The following is an 8,933-nucleotide window of genomic DNA, read 5'->3' as shown; positions in this document are numbered from 1 at the left end:
GCACCTGAGCTCAATTTCGAGTCTCATAGCAAAGGGTTTAAATGCCTCTGTAAATAATGTATTTCTTTTAAAAAAATGTTGTACATTTTCAAACATTTCTAAAAACCTGTTTTTGGTTTGTGATTATGGGGTATTGTGCGTAGATTGCTGTGAATATTTTTTTTATTAATACATTTTAGAATAAGGCTTTAACCTAACAAAATGTGTAAAAAGTCAAGGGGTCTGAATAGTTTCCAAAGGCGTATTATATATAAACCTTACAATGAATAAAAGGAATAACTCTGAAAGTCCACATGTGAACATTGAAGCACTTGTTTTAAAAGGTATGTCAAATCAAATGACATACTAATAACAACAACTACAAAGTAAAACATCTTAACCCAGAAACCATGTAGGTAAACCCATTATAACATCATAAGAAAATAATGTGAACCAATCTCAACCGTATAATATAGATATTCCTGACTCTTAGCCTGCTTCCTCTCATCACCATTGCTTTTTTTTAACCACATCTAATCAAAGTCAAGTCAGAGGATAAACCTGAATTCGAAAAGCACAAGTAAAGCGAGGAAAGAAACGTGTCCTGACTACAACAACCGCTCAAACGTATCGTTATGCGTATCAGCACTACAGTCAATACAACCACACTATCAAACCTTTAAAAAGAATGCAATAGGATAGATTGTCGTATCCATAAGAACCGTTCTATTTCGGTACCCCACTATCCGCACACGCTTTGCAAGTCTCGGGATTAAAATACAACAGGTGAATAGGACATCATAATGAATAGTATCTTTTCAGCAGCATTTCATACTATTGAATGATATATAATCTGGTAGGCTATACATTTATGATATATTAATACGGAATTGATTCCACAAGGGGGCGCTTCAACAAATCGCTATTAGCCTAAACTTTGCCAACAGTGCACCGGAGTCCAGTAATTCAGGTTCTCGTTACATGAAGATCATTAAATGAGTATGGACGCGTTCAACGTCATTCGTATAGGCTACTGCGTTGTCTGCCAGGGCAAATTATTCCAAAGTTGATATAAATAACATATTTGACACTTCGATGTAGGTGGTTTGCCAACAAAACTTAACGTACAATTCCAAGAAGTACTGAAACATGAGCATTTCTGCTATCTTCACACAGCATACAATGTTTTAACGAAAACAACAATTTGAACGACTTCAACTTTAAATGTACAATGGAAAATAGACTTAGATTTCTCTCATATGCATACTTACATTTGTAGGTTTGCCCTCAATTCACGGTGCACAGTCCAGTCTTTGTAAGTGTTCAACAAGTTCAACACTGACCTCGGAAACTCCTTTAAAATGCGCGTGTTAATCTTACTGTGACGAGTTTGGCATAAACGGAATGCTAAATATTGATGACCAAAGATTGAAAACAAGCTGAATGGAGCTTGAGGCAGCGTTTGAATGGTCCCCCCGCGCACACGTAAATCTTCCTAGAATCGCTGTGCAAGTGCAACATCTCTTTGGCGAAGAGAAACGGGATCACATGAGATTTTCTCCCACTTAAATACAAATGGACTGATCGCTGTTAGTGGGTCTTAGATCAGCACAACAACAGAAAAAAATGTGAGTATTTTGACACTGGGCTATGTCCAGCTGGTCATCATTCCGCCATGTGCCATTCCATTATCGGTATTAGAACCGTGTCTGCAGGAGACAAACAATTCCACTAGGAAAAACTTTTGGGGAACGCTCCGTTGTCTTTCATGAAATTCCCCTTTTTAATTGTATCATTTCTTAGATCCACAGTCAATACGTTTGATTCCGGTGAGCGGATATCTGAATCTACCCCCCCCCCTCTCTCTCGCTATGTACTACAGGCAATAAAAGGGGACATGAATCACTGCGCTGCCGAGAATATCCTCCAATGTGCCCGCGTCACGCATCCCTCGCGCATTACACATAACAGCGCATCGCTGCAAACTGCTCAGTGGAGATTGCGGGTAAGAGATTGGAGTCCATCAGGTGAAACCGCTCGCTCAGCCTAAATATTCTTCTAGAACTCAATACACCCCCCCCCCCCCCCCCCAGCAGCGAGTTCTCTTTTATGACCAGTCTGAGACTCAATGGGGTTGATGTAGCTAAACTTGGGAGGACAAATGAGAGATCACTGTGAACCGTAGTTTCCTATGCCTGCCACCACTTTAACAAGGACAGAGCAGAACGATCTATATGAGATAAGCAATCTCTTCTAAATGCGAGCTAGTGATTGCAACCCTTACCTCTACCTCAATACGTGTATGTTCTGCAGGGTCCTAACGTGTACATTTCATTTTGATAATTGTAATAATGATTTTATTTTTTTAAAATTTTTTTTACTATTTGTCCTAATTTTTTAAAACTCTCTTAAATGCAGTTGGTTTGGTTTAATTATATAGCCTAACTGTTTAAATGTTAGGTAAACATTTCTCGCGTAATAGGCGCATTGGACATTGTGGTGATGTTTGTGATTGACTGGGAGATACAGGAAATAACTATATCAAATGGTTAAACACATAGGCCTACACCATGCCTAAATATGGTGCTCGTCGGCCCCCATATCTGCCCGGGTTAAACGAATGAAGGTTTGACAAGTGGAGTAGGCTATAGATGTCGGTTAAATTAAGACAAGAGGAGTAGACTATAGAGACCTGTTAAAAGCAGGCACTTCACCCCATAGGCCACATTACGAATTACGCGCTCAAATTACAGCACACACACACACACACACACACACACACCGTCGCCCGCCTTGATGAGTCAGTAGAGTTGCGGACAGTTTAGCAACGTCATTACACCTTGTGTAAGACTCAGTCTGTTCGCTGACTTTCCACTGCAATTTACCCGACACTGGCAAAAGTGGAAACATTTGATTTCTACAGGGGGTTGAGTCCGCAGCAATCTCTCACACGGTCATGATATTAGCCTTGGGGAGGGCCCAGATGATATTAAAATTCGATCCATTCTGACAGTAAATCCTCAAGCGGCGACGATCCGGGGAGAGAATGAAACCATAAACAGCACAGATGGAGAATAGTAGAACACGGAATATTCATTAATGACCCTGCACCTGATTTGCCACTTAGGACCGGTTTCCGGGACACATATTAAGCCTAGTCCTGGATTTAAAAGCTATTTGAATGTTCTCCATTGAGTAGCAAAGGAAATCAGTCCCTATAGCGTTTACTTATAGAGGTCTGCATGCATTAGGCCTATACTCCACACACACAGCTCACCACTGTATGAGCAGTGCCGTGCAGCCATCAGACCTCTGATCAAATCACATGATATTTGTCACATGCTTCGTAAACAACAGGTGTAGACTAAAAGTGAAATCCTTACTCATGGGTCCTTTTCCAACAATGCAGATTGAAAGATAAAGATAAAACACAAAATATAAATAATGACATGAGAAATAAATACACAGTGAATAACGAATACAAATAACGAGTAAGTACCAGTACCGAGTCGATGTGCAGGAGGGGTAATTGAGGTAGCTATGTACATATAGGTAGAGGTAAAGTGACTAGGAAACAGGATACATAGACCGTCGCAACAGTTTAGGCCTATGTGGTGGTGTGTGTGTGTCTGTTTGTGTGTGTGTGGCGTCAGTATGCATGTGTGCACGCGTATGTAGTCTCTGACTGTGTGTATTGGACATTCAGCCCTACAGTGAGGCATACTGACTCAATTATCTGTCAGATATTCCCGAACAGCAAGTGTGCAACAACAGTCTGGCAAGTTTTACACGATGCGGCGAACGTACAAATAAATCAACCGTATAGAGAAGCAATTTAGTAATGCTGAATCCAGCGTACTTTCATAGCCTATTTATTGCTGAAGCACTATGTAAGACATCTGATTATCTATGATCTGTTTTAATCATAGACAGTTATAAACTTTTCTTGTCAGCTGTCAGAAGGCACACAATCAAAAGGTGTCTTAAATAGACGCGATCATCCCTCCAACATACCAAAACAGGTAGGTAGACCTTACCTTTTCTCTCAAAGCTTCATTTCGTAACTTTGCAAAGAATAGTGAAGATCATGGAACACACCGGTGTATATCTTTTTTTAAACCGGGACATTGTTGTTCACGCGGAGAGCAGAGACTTGCTCCGAAACGACTAGTTCACTCCATGGCTTCCCCGGAATGGGGTGAGCGAAGGCGCAGATGCCACTTCAGTTAGTGAAACACCTAGACAGACACATGCGATATCACGCAACGGTAAATGCAAGTACTACTTTGGATTCTACTTAATCCTTGTCTGAAAAACTCGTTGGTCGAAAAAAATGCAAAGGCTGTAGAGACTATCGGCTTGCAGACGGAGCGGTTATAATACCGACACTCATGTAGTGCTACAGTATACTGACATGTAGTGAGTTATCATGCCTATCGAGACACACAGTTTAAGCATTAAACAGAATAGTGGAACCATCGTGTTTAATCAATATCAATGCATTTGTTAAGAGTATATATATACATTTTTGCCTCTGTATAGTCATATAGTAAGTAAAATGTCGCAACTAAGTTTTGTAAATGATCTCATGCCAAAAGATAACACTACAGACCACAGATTGACCAGTGGAAAATCTCTAACAGGTGACAGTCATAGGATGGTTGTGGAATCATGATAATATTGCATCTGTGCCCGTCAGAGCCCTTTTGAGCAAACATAGATGGAAGACAGCCACATGGGCTATTTTTGAGTCGGCATGTGAATTGATAAAACATTCAAATTAAGCATCATCCTAATCCTAAAATGGAGAACAATTATTACAATTGTGTTACAGTGTTATGTGCTCTTCTCAAAATGCATTGCACGTTCACTTCAAGAGAAAAAGACCAGACAAAGTGTAGCGCTATGTAGATGCGTCAACTGGCCACTCACGTCAGCACCGTGGACAGTTCCTCACGCTTTACATTTGCAGCGGCGCTCATGTCAGCACGTGGACAGCTCCTCAAGTGACTCCGCGGGCAGAAGCAATTAATCTAATAGGAACATGCTTCATACCTTCACAATAACCAGCAATGGAATAACACAGGCCGTTTCATGCAATTCTCTTTTCCTGTAATGCCTATGTTATGCCCACTTAGCTACACCAATGGCAGAACAGATGTATAGTACATTTTAATACAAATGGTATCCACTGAATTTCTTTAACCAGGTAAAAATATTCCCATTGCAACACCATAACTCAGAAGAAAAGAAGGAAGAACTTAAGTCTATTTAAAACAATGCCCCAGGGTCAGTATACATAACTAGGTGACCAGATCACGGCCCTTACTGTGGTTATAGTCTACAAATCAAGGCCCTTACTGTTGTTTTAGTCTATAAATCAAGTCCCTTACTGTAGTTTTGTATGAATCAACACCCAAACATAGTTCTAGTCTATAACACAAAGACTTTACTATATTTATAGTCTATAAATCAAGGTGCTTACTGTAGTTATAGTCTATAACTCAATGTCCTTACTGTAGTTATAGTCTATAAATCAAGGTCCTTACTGTAGTTATAGTCTATAACTCAAGGTCCTTACTGTAGTTATAGTCTATAACTCAAGGTCCTTACTGTAGTTATAGTCTATAACACAAAGCCCTTACTGTAGTTATAGTCTGTAACACAAGTTCCTTAATGTAGTTATAGATTCTCACTACCCTTACTGTATTTATAGTCTAACTCAAAACCCTTACTATAGTTATAGTCTATAAATCAAAGCCCTTATCGTAGTTATAGTCTATAACACAAGGCCCTTACATACCTGTTATAGTCTATAACACATGGTCCTTACTATAGTTATAGTCTATAACACAAGGTCCTTACTGTAGTTATAGTCTAGAACTCAAGGTCCTTACTGTAGTTATAGTCTATAACTCAAAACCCTTACTATAGTTATAGTCTATAACACATGGTCCTTACTATAGTTATAGTCTATAACACAAGGTCCTTACTGTAGTTATAGTCTAGAACACAAGGCCCTTACTGTAGTTATAGTCTATAACACAAGGCCCTTACTGTAGTTATAGTCTACAACACAAGGCCCTTACTGTAGTTATAGTCTATAACACAAGGCCCTTACTGTAGTTATAGTCTACAACACAAGGCCCTTACTGTAGTTATAGTCTATAACACAAGGCCCTTACTGTAGTTATAGTCTATAACACAAGGCCCTTACTGTAGTTATAGTCTATAACACAAGGCCCTTACTGTAGTTATAGTCTATAACAAAAGGCCCTTACTGTAGTTATAGTCTATAACACAAGGCCCTTACTGTAGTTATAGTCTATAACACAAGGCCCTTACTGTAGTTATAGTCTATAACACATGGTCCTTACTGTAGTTATAGTCTATAACACAAGGCCCTTACTGTAGTTATAGTCTAGAACTATCTAGCCCTAACAATAACCTCTCAATCGACAAAGGTTGTTCTATCTAACAGTCACTAAACAAATACCCATAAAATATCACACAGACAGAGGGGTAAAAATGGTACATCCAGTTGCTGCTCCAGTTTCAACTGTTCTGCCTTATTATTATTCGACCATGCTGGTCATTTATGAACATTTGAACATCTTGACCATGTTTTGTTATAATCTCCACCCGGCACAGCCAGAAGAGGACTGGCCACCCCACATAGCCTGGTTCCTCTCTAGGTTTCTTCCTAGGTTTTGGCCTTTCTAGGGAGTTTTTCCTAGACACCGTGCTTCTACACCTGCATTGCTTGCTGTTTGGGGTTTTAGGCTGGGTTTCTGTACAGCACTTTGAGATATCAGCTGATGTACGAAGGGCTATATAAATACATTTGATTTGATTTGATTTGATTTGATACATAAATGAGACATCAAATGTATGGTGGTAGAACGGATTGCCAAAACCAATTGTGATCCACTGGCCCCTTCCTCCTGTGATCGAAAAGCTTCCGTAGCATGTATGTCTGCTGTCCCCTTTCAGCACAACCGTGCGTCTTCAAATCTATGTGGAGGTTCGATAGCCGGCACTGCAATCGACACAGACTGGCATTCATGTGCCTCACACTCCATTATTTGTCATCCTACTCTGTCAGTGTGTGTGTGTGTGTGTGTGTGTGTGTGTGTGTGTGTGTGTGTTTAGTGTGTGTGTGTGTTTAGTGTGTGTGCCTTAATCTGAGTGTGGCAGTGTGCTTTTCTGACATATATTGTACGTCTACAGCTGTTTTTCCACCCATCACTGTCTCACAGACGGCAGGCTGAGTATTGGATTTTTACCTTGGTTCAATGGAGTGTACTGTTGCCTTCATCCGGTCGGTAAGTAAGTGCAAGGCAGTGAGTGTGAGAGGGAGACAGGCTTTCTTAAAAAAAAATCCTGAAAAACAAAACAGAACTAGACGTAATAATAATCAGAAAGTTCGTTACAAGCACTGGAACAAAATAGACCCACAGTTTGACAACATTTGCTACATCGTTGTCAGCAGTGGGATGGTTAGGACACAATAATACCAAGAATAAAACAATTATGGCGTAAAGCCCAGTAATAGTTATATTACTTACTCAACTGGTAAATGTATCCTAATTAAGAGGATTGTTAATTGTTAATTTAACCATGCGCTCTAGAGCTGGCTAAAGTCCCTTCGTCAATCTGTGTTTTACAGGCCTCTGCTGATACTGCATAGTGTTTAAAACCCAAAACTCGACTCCCCCAAATTGAAATATAATAAGTAAAAAAAATAAAAAAATAAACATTACCTGAGAAGAATTACACAGGAGCGTAATCCAAGGAAATTGAAAAAGGATTAGAACCATACAGGCCCACAAAATTTGTGGTGGATTTGTACTTCACTCACCCACTGATTGAGATTTGGGTGTCCTGTTCGGATTTGTGTTGTTGCTCTGCAAGCGATTTGGGATTTACTTAACAGCACCAACCAACTCTTTCACTGTTGTGATTGGTTGCTGTTGTGTCCGTCCATGCAGTCATGTCTCACTGAATTCAGTTCGTTGCATTTCTGACACACACACACACGCACGAACGCACACACACGCACGAACGCACACACACACACACACACACACACACACACACACACACACACACACACACACACACACACACACACACACACACACACACACACACACACACACACACACACACACACACACACACACACACACACACACACACACACACACACACACACACACACACACACACAGGACACAGGATTTCCAGCTAAGCATTTGAATGTGAAGTCAGTCACAATGGGGAGGCAGGTAGCCTAGTGGTTAGTGTGCCCCTGAACTAAGCAATTAACCCACTGTTCCCCAGTAGGCTGTCATTGTAAATAAGAATTTGTTCTTAACTGACTTGCCTAGTTAAATAAAGGTTAAATAAATACAAAATAAATAAAACAATCCTGATACAGGGATAAACACAAACTCTGCAAAAAAAGCAACGTCCCTTTTTCAGGACCCTGTTTTTCAAAGATAATTCGTAAAAATCACTGTTTCCCATGCTTGTTCAATGAACCACAATAAATTAATGAACATGCACCTGTGGAGCGGTCGTTAAGACACTAACAGCTTACAGACGGTAGGTAATTAAGGTCACAGTTATGGAAACTTAGGACACTAAAGAGGCCTTTCTACTGACTCTGAAAAACACCAAAATAAAGATGCACAGGGCCCCTGCTCTCCTGCGTGAACGTGCCTTAGGCATGCTGCAAGGAGGCATGAGGACTGCAGATGTGGCCAGGGGCAATACATTGCAATGTCCGTACTGTGATACGCCAAAGACAGCGCTACAGGGAGACAGGACTGACAACTTATCATCTTTGCAGTGGCAGACCACGTGTAACAACACCTGCACAGGATCGGTACATCGGAACATCACACCTGTGGGACAGGTACAGGATGGCAACAACAACTGCCCGAGTT

The sequence above is a fragment of the Oncorhynchus clarkii genome, chromosome 15, assembly GCF_045791955.1.
Source record: "Oncorhynchus clarkii lewisi isolate Uvic-CL-2024 chromosome 15, UVic_Ocla_1.0, whole genome shotgun sequence".
NCBI lineage: Eukaryota > Metazoa > Chordata > Actinopteri > Salmoniformes > Salmonidae > Oncorhynchus > Oncorhynchus clarkii.
The sequence above is the reverse complement of the archived record's forward strand: the minus strand, read 5'-3'. Positions refer to the sequence as shown.